This window comes from Gracilinanus agilis, chromosome 6, assembly GCF_016433145.1.
Source record: "Gracilinanus agilis isolate LMUSP501 chromosome 6, AgileGrace, whole genome shotgun sequence".
NCBI classification, from domain to species: Eukaryota; Metazoa; Chordata; class Mammalia; order Didelphimorphia; family Didelphidae; genus Gracilinanus; species Gracilinanus agilis.
The window spans coordinates 231,642,436-231,652,480 of NC_058135.1; positions in this window are offsets into that span (position 1 = coordinate 231,642,436).

The window sequence follows — 10,045 nt, forward strand, 5'->3', positions numbered from 1 at the left end:
ACAATTAGGTAAAGACCATTAGCAATATAAAGGGATTAAGTTCCAGGATAGACAGGGCACATCTCATTCTTCAGCACTTTTCTTCTGGAGGAGAAAATTAACTTCCAATTCCCTAAATTTGATTGTCCTATCTACTTAAAAATTAATACTGGGGGCAGCTGGGTGGCTCAGTGGATTGAGAGCCAGGCCTAGAGAGTGGGAGTTCCTAGGTTCAAATTTGACCCCAGATACTTCCTAGCTGTGTGACCCTGGGCAAGTCACAACCCCCATTGCACAGCCCTTACCACTCTTCTGCCTTGGAACTAATACACAGTATTGACTCCAAGACCAAAGGTGAGGGTTAAAAAAAAAAGTTAATACTTAAACAACAACAAAACTCCCCCATGAGCATTTTAATTGAATAGCCCAATTTCTTGGAAGCAGATTCTGCCTTAGAACAACAAGGAAATATTTAGGGTAGAGCCGCAGGTGAGAGTGGAGTCAAAGGAGAACTAAATCAGAATCTCTGAAGCCTTAATTATTCCATTCCAGTCATTTCTTTGAGAACCAAACCCCCCAGACAAGGTCACTCTACAGCTATAACTTGGAATCCATAGAAGACACCTGTGCAAGGACACCTTACTTCACTAAGTCTCAGTAGACTCCTAAATATCCTTTTTTTTTTTCTCCTTTACTGGGCCCATTAGATTTCTTTAAACACATATCCATGGGAAAGTTATAGAATTTAGCTTTGCTATTTCCCCCTTCTGGGAATTCTAGTGGTGCCTCCCCTGAGTGAAGTCCCTTTTAAGATCAGCAATTATTTTATTTTTTTTAGATTTAAATATTTTATTTTTTTAGAAAAATTTTCCATGGTTACATGAATCATATTTTTACTTTCCCCTTCACCCCCCACTCCCCCATAGCCAACACGCATTTCCACTGGTTTCAGGTCTACATCCCCAATCATGTCCGCCTCAACCCATGTGTACAAGCAGTTGTTTTTCTTCTGTTTTTCCTCTCCTGCAGATCTTCTTCTGAATGTGGGTAGTGTTCTTTACCATAAATCCCTCAGAATTGTCCTGGGTCATTGTATTGCTGCTAGTACAGAAGTCCATTACATTCGATTTTACCACAGTGTATCAGTCTCTGTGTATAGTGTTCTGGCTCTGCTCCTTTCACTCTGCATCAGTTCCTGGAGGTCTTTCCAGTTCACATGGAATTCCTCCAGTTTATTATTCCTTTGAACACAATAGTATTCCATCACCAGCATATACCACAATTTGTTCAGCCATTCCCCAATTGAAGGGCATACCCTCCTTTTCCAGTTTTTTGCCACCACAAAAAGCGTGACTATAAATATTTTTGTACAAGTCTTTTTATCTATGATTTCTTTGCGGTACAAACCCAGCAATGCTATGGTGATCGATCAGCAATTATTTTAACCTGAGAATTAGAGAAATTGGAAAGGAAAAAAGCTAAACCTTACAGTTAACTAATGAACATAAAAGAGTTTCAACCCAGTTCTGTTTTATTGTATTAGGAGGTCTAACATAATATCTGTCAATTTGGAGATTTGTAATTAAGTTTCCAGAGTGCTTTTTGAAATATGCATAAATTATCTCAGTATTTATGCAGAATTGCAAAATGTAATTATTTCTCAATCTAATGTCAGAAGAATATAGGAAAGAATAGTCGAGTCTGATAATTTTTGTGCATGTAATTATTAGTAACAGGTGAGTTATATTCAATCTTAAACATGATTGGAGAGAACTACCATTTGAGGTTAAATTGTATGGGAAAGTAATTAGTAATAATGCTATGGAGCAAATTGGTTGGTGTGATATAAGCAGCCCAGTGAGGTGTCTTTAGGTAACTGCAGATATAGTTCTGTATCACGAGAAAGCAGAGAGGATGCTCAGCTGGATTCCCTAGAAAGAGACTTCAGTTTATGGCTGGTTGGTTCTATATTTGTCTATGCATCATTGCCAATTTAAACCTGGCCTTAATACTCCAAATGAGGGGAGTACTTTCCCTTTATTTTATTTTGTTTATTTTTTTTACTTTCCCCTTATTTTAATCATGTCCCTCTTTTCTCCTGTTATGGCAAGTTTTCTACATTCATTAAAGATGATGTAGTCCTTGATAGGCTAATGCTGAAATATATAAGAATTAAAGATGCAGATATGTAGAATTTTAGTCATCCAAACAATGAAGCAGATGAATACTGAGTTTTAGTTATCAGTAGGAAAGAGTGACTTTTGAGCTGACTATCCCAGAGAAATATCCATTTACTTGACTGTGGTGCTTTATTTCGGTATTGTTTTACTTTTTAAAAATTTTTATTATTTTTTAAAAAACCCTTACCTTTCCTCTTGGAATCAATACTGTGATTGGCTCCAAGGCAGAAGAGTGGTAAGAGCCAGGCAATGGGGATTAAGTGACTTGCCCAGGGTCACAAAGCTGGGAAATGTCTGAAGCCAGATTTGAAACCAGGACCTCCTGTCTCTAGGCCTGGCTCTCCATCCACTGAGCTACCCCAGCTGCCCCCCTATATTGTTTTAATATACAGAGAGAAAACACATCCTGAAAGTGCACAAAAGTTCAACAGATCTGAAAAAAAATTTAAAATATTGGTTAATGCGAGTGGAATGAATGCCCAGAGCAGGTAAAGTGAATTAAAAGATTTTTTTAAAGCTCCTTAGCATCTCATTCTCCAGAAGAGGGAAATGAGAATGTTGAATTAGCATCTCATTCTTCACAAGAGGAAGTCGGAAGTTTGAACTTGATTTTTAATTTTGAGAATTTTTGATTTTAATTTTAAAATTGTTTTCCAAATTAAAATTGTCATGCAAGCATTTAAAAATATATTGTTTGGGGTTTTTAAATAGGATACTCAATTAGATTTTTTTATGTCAAACTGCTGGTATTTTTATTTCCACAAATGATGAGTGGGGTCATTACCAGATTTACAAATCTTGATAACCTGTGTTTTTCAAAAAAATAATTATTTAAAAAAATTTAAAAAATAATTATTTCTAAGTTAGTTTGTATCTATTTTTTAAACTATTGCTTTCAACTATGCAGGACAAAGGTAGATTCAAGATTTCGTAAAACAAGGCTGCCATTTCCCCCTTCTGGCAACTATGCAACTACTCTGGTATTGTTAGAAAAGCTGTTTTTTTTAGAGCTCTTACCTTCTGTCTTAGAACCCACACTGTGTATTACCAAGGCAGAAGAGTGCTAAAACTTAGGCAATGGGGGTCAAGTGACTTGCCCAGGGTCACACAGCTGGGAAGTGTCTGAGACCAGATTTGAACCATCTCTAGGCCTGGCTCTCAATCCACTGAGCCCCCAGCTACCCCAAACTGTATTTTCTTTGCAAGTATAGCTTACATATATTTTTATGTGATACAAGTGGATTTTAATAGAAATGAGACGTTGTTAAAGGTTAGCTAACGAGGTTACTTTTAGTATTGTTCAAAGCACCGGTTTCAAGTGATTTCAAAGAACCAAAAGAACATTTCGGTTCATCCAAAATGATTAAATGCGTGCTGTGGCTGACGGCTTAAGTTAAGTCTTGTATATGCACATAAGCAAATCACTGAAGAATCAATCCTTTCCTCTCTGAGAATTTGGTCATACATTTCTCCTGTTTTCTTTTCCATCGTTTAAAACTGTTTGAGCACCCAATCTATTGCAAGGGAGACTTCTACAAAAGAAAAAGGTCTGTGAAGTCTACCTTGGATCTCCCAAGACTTGAAAGTCATACTAGATTGTGGGAAACGGGGTAGCTTTTTCTGCTAAGATTTTGCCCACTTGGAGTGCCCATCTTCTAGCTATCAATGTAGTTTTGCTGATGGGGGGTTTGCCTAGAAGCCAATTGTTGGAGCTGAGGCTCCTTGTCTCCCTTCTACTGTTGGTCAGTCAATTTGATTTTAATTTTGGTAACGGAGGGTCAGACAGACTCTCCTGGGGACGGGACGTTGCCTTTTGGCCCTTTTTATGGTCCATGGCAGAATCACCATGACCAGGGGGAAATGGCAACCTTGTTTTATGAAATCTCGAATCTACCTTTGTCCTGAACTTGCCTTCGAGAGAGAGACTCCCAGCCTGACCCTTGTCCCAGACTGAACGATAAGCCATCAAGCACCCATCGAGCACCCTGGATAGGAGTGATGTAGGCACGTCTTTCAGTTCCTTGTTTTCTTCTCTTAATTCTCTTATTTTATTTAGGCCTCTCCCAGAGACCCTACCCTGAAGGCTACAACCTCTTTCCTAAGCCCCTATATATATAACCTTCTATTCCAAGACTTTCAAAGACCCCAAATTCTTCAGTTCAATGGAAAATTCCCAGTGGTGTTGCTGTGTGCGTGACTCTGTGTGGTGGCCATAAGAGCCTTGTCTCCCTTGTCCAGATTAAAGGTTCTTTCTAATTGCTCTGGTGGTTCTGTTTTTCCAGGTTGATGGACCAACCCAATGTCTCTCTTCTGACCTGTTTCACATCTAACTGCCTAACAGACATCTCTAACCAGATGCCCTGTGGTTGTCTTAACCTCAACTTGTCCAATATTGGATTCATTATCTTTTCCCCCCTCTTTCTAACTTCCCTGATACTGTGGAAGGTACCACCATTCCCTCAATCCCCAAAGTTAGGTACCATCTTCAATCCTGTTCTTCTCTCCTCCCTCCTCCCACCCAATCAGCTTTCAAGTCTTCAATGGCTCCTAAAATTACCTTTGGAACAAATATCTTTAGTATATACCCCCTTAGAAGGTCCTGGTCACTTCACACCTGTGAGCCACTACGATAGCCTGCCTCCTGTCTCCCCACTCCAGTCCATCCTCCACTCAGCTGATTTAACATCTGACTATATCACCATCTCTAACCCACCCCCTGGCGCCATCTTTTTTCAATTCACTTCAGTGGCTCTCCATGATTACTTCTAGGAACAAATATAAAATGTTTGATTTTTAAGACCCTTCCTGCCTTTCCAGTGTTCTTATACTTTCTTTCCTCCACATCCTGGGTGATCTAGTGATACTGGCCTCCTTATTGTTTCTTATACAAAACACTCCATTTCCCTACTTTGATGTGCCTTTTCAATGGCTGTTGCCAGTATCTGGCATTTTCTCCCTTGTTTTATTACTCTCTTAGCAATCGTTGAAAAAAAAATTCTTCAGTAGGGCTTCACTCTAAAGAAGAGTTAGGAAAAATTAGTTTATCATCATACAAGGCATTAAGTCCCCAAACTTTTAAAGACAAATTTTCTTAAGAAGAGAAAACAACTTAGATAAGATGAAAAAAATTTAAGAAAGGAATGGGTTAGTTTAGCAATTATAATCTAAGTAGGCTACTGATTCTTTTTTATTTTTATTTTTTTAAACCCTTGCTGCTTATTTGTTTGCTGTACTGAGTCAAATGGGTTTTTGGTCGACAAATGACAAACAGCAAGATTTGGTATATCTCTGCCTTTCAGTAATACTGTGTATTGGTTCTAAGACAGAAGAGTGGTAAGGGTGGGCAATGGGGGTTAAGTGACCTGCCCAGGATCACACAGCTGGGAAGTAGCTGAGGTCAGATTTGAACCCAGGACCTCCCTCCTCTAGGCCTGACTCTCCATCCACTGAGCCACCCAGCTGCCTCTTAGGCTACTGATTTTCTAAGGGTAATCAAGGCTTACATGACTGGCACATAGAGAAGCTTTCTTATGGGAAACTTGTCCAGTTCACCTCCTCATTCATATCTCCAAAGGGAGTGGGAATTAGGGTACATTCAGATAAATTCAGAAGCATGACTGCTTTTCTCCAATTTAGCTAAAATCGCACTTTCTGTAAGAAGCCTTTTCCAGGCCTTCTTAATCTTCTCCTTTCCTCTGAGATTTTCTCTAGTTTATTCTGTATATATCTTATTTGTACATAGTATAAATTTATACATAATATTTACACATGTAAGTCTCCTCTAACAGACAGCGAGCTGTTTTTTTACCCTCCTTTACTCTCAGTATTTGGTACAATGCCTGGCACATAGTAGTAGGCACTTAATAAATGCCCATGCTAAGTCTCAGGGGCTGAATGAAGCTCCTTGTAGCTATCTTTAATTCATGTTTCCCAGAAATTATATCAACCATCTGAGCTTTTAGGGCCCTGAGTTCAATGATAAAAAAGCTTAAGTTCAGGGCAGCAATAGAAGCTCATTTTTTTTAATTTGAAAATTTTTATTTAATTTAGAATATTTTTCCATGGTTACACGTTTGATGTTCTTTCCCTCCCTTCCTCCCACCCATCTCCCATAGCCAACATGCAATTCCACTGGGTTTTACCTGTGTCGTTGATCAAGACCTATTTCCATATTATTAATAGTGGCACTGGGGTGATTGTTTAGAGCCTGCATCCCCAATCATATCCCCATCAACCCATGTGATCAAGCAGCTGTTCTTCTGTTTCTGCTCCCACAGTTCTTTCTCTGGATATGGATAGGGTTCTTTCTCATAAGTCCCTCAGAATTGTCCTGGATCATTGCATTGCTGCTAAGTAGAGAAATCTTATATTTGATTGGGCCACAGTATATCTGTCTCTGTGTACAATGTTCTCCTGGTTCTGCTCCTTTCACTCTGTATCAATTCCTAGAGGTCTTTCCAGTTCACGTGGAATTCCTCCAGTTCACATGGAATTCCTCCAGTTCATTATTCCTTTGAGCACAATAGTATTCCATCACCAACAGATACCACAATTTGTTCAGCCATTCCCCAAGCAAAGGGCATACTCTCATTTTCCAATTTTTTGCCACCACAAAAAGCGCAGCTATAAATATTTTCGTACAAGTCTTTTTCCTTATGATCTCTTTGGGGTATAAACCCAGCAATGGTATGGTTGGCTCAAAGGGTAGACAGCCCCTTTGGGCATAGTAGAAGTTCATATTTATACAGCACTTTCAAATAGTAAAGCACTTTACCTGTTACCTCAATTTATCCTCACAACTGGTGAGACAGCTGCTATTATTATTCTGCTGCATAGATGTAGAAAACTAAGGCTAATGGAAATAAAATGACTCTGCTGGGGTCAGACTGCTAGTGTCAGAGGCAGGATTCAAACTTGGATCTTCCTGACTCTAAAACCTGCACTGTCTACTGTACCACCTTACTGCCTCTGAAACTTGGCTATCTATGGCATCCAAGAGGCTCTAGGAAATTTCTGGATTAAATGCAATCAACTTCTTCCCAGAGGATTTCATCATTGTATAAAATCTCTTTCACTGGGCAGGTGCAGGACACACTTTATGATGCTGTTAAAAACTTTTGGTTAGCACACTCCTATCCTCTTTGTTACATGCTTTGCTATATACTAATAATCACTAAATTCATCATTAAAAAGGGTTCTCTGCCTGGTGGAATTGCTCATTGGATACGGGAGGAGATGTGGGAGGAGGGGAGGGAAAGAACATGAATCATGTAACCATGGAAAAATATTCTAAATTAATTAAATTTAAAAAAAATGGGAGTTTTCTGTGGAAGCATCTAACAGAAACTCTAGTAAGACCTGAATATACAAGTAGAAGATACTTTGTTGGAGGGGAAGCTTTAAGAGTGTTTTGTTTAGGGGGCAGCTGGTTATCTCAGTGGTTTGAGAGCCAGGCCTAGAGATGGGAGGTCCTAGGTTCAAATTCGGCCTCAGACACTTCTCAGCTGTGTGACCCTGGGCAAGTCACTTGACCCCCTTGCCTACCCTTACCACTCTTCTGCCTTGGAGCCATACACAGTATTGACTCCAAGACAAGGTAAGGGTTTAAAAAAAAAAAAAAGACTGTTTTGTTTGCTGTACTGAGTCAAATGGGTTTTTGGTTAACAAATGACAAACAGCAAGATTTGGTATATCTCTGCCTTTCAGTAAATTGTGTAAAAATAATTGTCTATGAAACTCCATTTCCTTCTATTTTCAGTAAGGATATTCTTCACTTGTGTATAGATTATTCTCATAAAGATTTTATAGAGGAAAAAATAAGCATGTGGGTAGGTAGTTGTTGACATTTCTAATTTATCCTTTTTGGTGATAATATAATTTCTGATTTTTTTCCAGTTGTTTTAGAATGTTATCTGAGCTACCTTGAAAATCAGTCCCTCAATATTTTAAAATATTGATGCAAAATCCTGTGAATAAGGATGGATTGAGGAGGACTAACATCTAATAAAGAAAAGAGACACAGTGGAAGGTAAAATCAGTTTAAAGAAAGTATGATAAGATATTTAACAGGCAGGGAGACAAGCATTTATTAAGCACTAATTATCTGCCAGATAAATTGGGGATAAAAGCAAAAATAATGACAGTCTTTGCCCTGAAGGAATTTGCCTTAGGGGGAACTCACCAATGGGTAAAAAGGGGTAGAAAAGGTGGAGAGATATTCCAGGGTGAGAAGGCCCCAGGTGCTAAGGGAAGTTTCAGGGGGAGGTGGCAGTTGGGGCATTGTGCTGAACAAAAAGTCAGAAAGTCACCCAAGAGGGGACAGTTCTATTTAAATGCTTCTGTGTAGTATAACTACAACCTATGAGCTCTTGAAGGCTATGCCTGTAGGACTCAAAATTCCAGCAGGTCTTTTCAAGCTGGAAAGATTTAAAATACAGGCTTTGAGATGGGTTATTTCTCTCCTTTGAGGGCCAGATTAGCTAAGATCAGAGATTTATTATAATGTTGGCTCCAGCTTAATTCATTTTCAGCCATGGTAACTAACTGATGGAAACCATCTACTTGCTTAAAAAAGATGTTAAACTTTGAATTAGGGAATGGGTTATCCAGAGAAGAAATTACAGAAATAATTTCTAAAGCTCTTAAAAATTTGCAGGTAGTGTAAGCAATATTACTTCCATTTTAGAGTTGAAGAAAATAATGATCTTAAGAGTTGAAGAAAATAAAGTGTATATATTCAAGGTCAAACAGTTAAATGTTAAGATTCAAGACTTAAACTCAGGTGTCTTGACAAGTCTTATAGTCTCTTGCTATACTATGCTCCCTCTTTATTAGTTAATTTAAATTTTTATTTTTTGTTTTTACAGAATTTCCAAATATGGGTAAACATTTATTAAGTACCTAATATCCCCTTTCTTGCCTATTTAGTAAACCATATATTTTTTTTAAATGTTTTTTTTTTTTAACACTTAACTTCTGTGTATTGGTTCCTTAACTTCTGTGTATTGGTTCCTTGGTGTAAGAGTAAGGGTGGGCAATGGGGGTCAAGTGACTTGCCCAGGGTCACACAGCTGGGAAGAGTAAACCATATTTTGTAACAAAGAATAAGATAAAAAATAGTTCAGCAAAACTAAAACATTAACCCTGACAATGCAATATTCTACACCTATTGTGCTAAGAGAATGAGGTACATTTTCTGAATGCTCTTTTAGGTGGCCAATCGTGGCTTCTGCTTCTTAGAGTATGATTTTATCCTCTAGATCCTTAAGGTCATCTAACCCAGAGCCTTTCAAGTGTGATCACATGCTATAATTTCATAGACTACAGATGATCTAATATTTCCTTGAAGATTTCCAGTGATAATAAATTTATTAAAAAAGGCAAATCTGTTGTATTTCTGGACCATTTTATTTGGTAGAGCTTCCTTTTAATCTGACTTTAGATTCTAAAGTTTGATGGATTCACTGTCAGTGATGGTGAAAAACTCCATTAGAAATCTTTACATATCTTTTTCATCTTCTGTTGTCTTTTTCCTAGTCTCATGCTTAAATGCCTTTTGAATGGTTTTCCTTAGTTAAGTCTCTCAAGTCACCTGCAAACTAACTTTTTTCCTTCTAATTCTTTGAGTTTCCATTTGACAATTTAAAACAAAAAAAACTCCCTCATTAAACTCCCTCACAACAAGCATTCATACTTTTGCAAAACACCTTTCCACCAGCCATACCCCCAAATACCCATCTTATTTTGTATTTTAATTCCATCACCTATTTGGTAGTGAGTGGGTGGCATGATTCATTTTCCCTCTTCCAAACCTGATTTATTATTGAATTAATTGGAGTTCTTAAAGTCTTATGGTTTTTTTTTTTTTTTTTTTTTTTTTTTTTTTT